We start from the raw sequence: 2,225 nt of genomic DNA, 5'->3' as shown, positions 1-2,225 counted from the left end.
TTCAAGCATCAATTCTCAACGGTTTTCAAACATCCAAGGAGTGCATTTCTCTCAACATCCAAGTTTCATCGAAGTTTTCAATCCAAATTTTCAAAGTTTCAAAAGCATCAATCAAGGTAGGTAGAGGTGCAATGTGTTTAATCGTGTTAAGTTATACATATCCCTCTATATTAATGGTTGTATGTCAAATGGTACTCCGGTACGGCATACCCCTCTATGTTGAAGAAATGTTCGTATGTCAAATGATGCCCTCGGGTACGACATACTCCTTCATGTCAAATGGTGCCTTCAAGTATGGCATGTATGAAAAGTTATAAAGTTAATGTTTTGAAATGTATAGCTTGATCACGAATGCACCTATGACGCCTATTGAGTTTCTCAACTCATGGGTTTAATCCCATCTCTACAGATTGAAGGAATTCTACCTTGGGCATGGATGGAGGAGAAGATGGAGAGTGATGCAACGAGCCCATGGAAATCCGGTGAATAAGTGATTTGGATTTATTTTTATGAAATGTTTTCCAATGTTATTTCTTTAAAGTTTTGAATAACGCAGAATGCGAGAACAAGTTATGTTTTCTTCAAATAAATTACATTTTGTTGTTTTGAAAAATGATTCAGTGTTTTTGTTTAAAGTATTTGAAGTGTTGTTATTTAAATTATTATCTGAAGATGTAAGCTTCTGCTAAAACGTATACATTTGTTACTAAACCATCGGTTAAGCTAAGTAAAGTAAGTAGCGTTCCAGTCCACTAGGGGTCAGGGCATTACACATAACTCCCCACATTTCAGAAAGCTCACGACAATTCTAAATAACTCATAGCTCTGCTATGACATATGATGCAATTTGATAGTTTGAATTCCTGTGGAAGAATAGGTGCTTGTGTACAAGGAACACTTGGATTGTCGACATTAGAAGAAATTGGATTCACTTTTGCATAAGGTGTTCGTTTTGGGCCCATAACTCCCCACATTTCAAAAAGCTCACGAAAATTTAGAATGAACTCACAGCTTTACCATGATGTATGATTGATTTTGGCATTTTGAATTCGAGTGGAAGAACAGGTGCTTGCGAACATGGAACACTTGGATTGTCAACGTTCGAAGAAATTGGCATAACTTTCGCATACGGTGTCCTTTTGGGCCCATAACACCATTTCGGAAAGCTCACGATGATTTTAAATGAACACATAGCTTTTTCATGACGTATGATGGATTTCGATAGCTTAAATTCGTGTGGAAGAACGGGCGCTTGCGTACATGGAACGCTTGGATTGTTGATGTTCGAAGAAATTGGCATAACTTTCGCATACGGTGTCCTTTTTGGGCCCATGATATAGAATCCCAAATAATTCTAGACACCTTAGTGACACTAAGACTTGAATATTGGATGACTAAAGTATACTTCAGATTTTTAGTCTCATTTGAGACCCATTTTCGACATAGGAAACATTCGATTTGGAAAATGATATCTTGACATGATAGGCTTTCAATGCCTGGGATGTCCATTAACTCAGGTGGCATAAACTCCTTGAGAGTTATTGGACACCCTTTAATTTCAATATTTAAATTATGTTTAAATTTTTTATATTTTCTTCGGGTTGCTAACTCAACGGTAGAGTACTCGGCTTTTAAGTGCAATACATTTCTTATGTACCCATAGGTACTATATTGGATTTGAATCAGATTTCAGATCAATCTATTTTGATTGACTGAATAAAAGTTGTAGCGCTTTGAGTTAGCTTTCCAATGTACTTTGAATTACCTCAATCGGATAACGGGAGAAGAAGTTATGATAGAAATACTGAAGGCTGTGCAGTGCCAACCAAAAATTTTTTATATTTTCTTCGGGTTGCTAACTCAACGGTAGAGTACTCGGCTTTTAAGTGCAATACATTTCTTATGTACCCATAGGTACTATATTGGATTTGAATCAGATTTTAGATCAATCTATATTGATTGACTGAATAAAAGTTGTAGCGCTTTGATTTAGCTTTCCAATGTACTTTGAATTACCTCAATCGGATATCGGGAGAAGAAGTTATGATAGAAATACTGAAGGCTGTGCAGTGCCAACCAAACTACGACCGGTCGACCGAAACTGCCTGAAATGAAAATTCTCATTTTTCTCTAGAATTTAAATATTTATTTTCATCAATTATTTTCTCAAAGGGCCACCCACGTTTTTGGCAATAAAAACCCCACTAAATTGAAGCATTTAACCT

Source organism: Olea europaea, unplaced genomic scaffold, assembly GCF_002742605.1.
Source record: "Olea europaea var. sylvestris unplaced genomic scaffold, O_europaea_v1 scaffold176, whole genome shotgun sequence".
NCBI lineage: Eukaryota > Viridiplantae > Streptophyta > Magnoliopsida > Lamiales > Oleaceae > Olea > Olea europaea.
The sequence above is the reverse complement of the archived record's forward strand: the minus strand, read 5'-3'. Positions refer to the sequence as shown.